A 539-nucleotide genomic window follows, 5' to 3' on the forward strand; every position below is an offset into this window, starting at 1 on the left:
GGGCGGGCGGATAACGGGCACGGGGAGGGAGAACGACCAGGCAGAAAACCAGGCAGGAAAGGTGGAAAAAGCAGCAGCAGCGCGATGGAGAGCCTGGTGCAGCAAAAAGCACCAGCACCAGAAGCACCCGGTGCCCCTCGCCGATGCATCGGACCCCCAAGCACAAAGGGATGAACCCTTGGCGATGGGATGAGCGTGACCACCAGCATCGCCCGGACCCCGCCGAATAACCAGCTCGGGTCTCACCCCCGGCGATCCCTGGACTGCGTCGAACGGTTGAGGACAGGAGCCCTCGGGGAGGATGAGTGGCACCAGGCTCCCGCAGCGATGCGACAGCCCGTCCCGGGAAGAGGAATGCGAGAACAAGGACTGTAAGAGGCGGCAGGGCCCTGGCAGCACCATGGCAGCATCCTTGGCCGGGAAAACAAGGACACTTCTGTCACCCGAAGCGTTTCTCCGGCATGTGCCCAGGCGAGGCTTAGCTGTCTTGTTCCTCTGCAGGGTACTGTTCCTCCGAGTGATTTTTTTTCCAGGTCGCA

This window comes from Buceros rhinoceros, unplaced genomic scaffold (assembly GCF_000710305.1).
Source record: "Buceros rhinoceros silvestris isolate BGI_N320 unplaced genomic scaffold, ASM71030v1 scaffold12294, whole genome shotgun sequence".
Classification (NCBI taxonomy): domain Eukaryota; kingdom Metazoa; phylum Chordata; class Aves; order Bucerotiformes; family Bucerotidae; genus Buceros; species Buceros rhinoceros.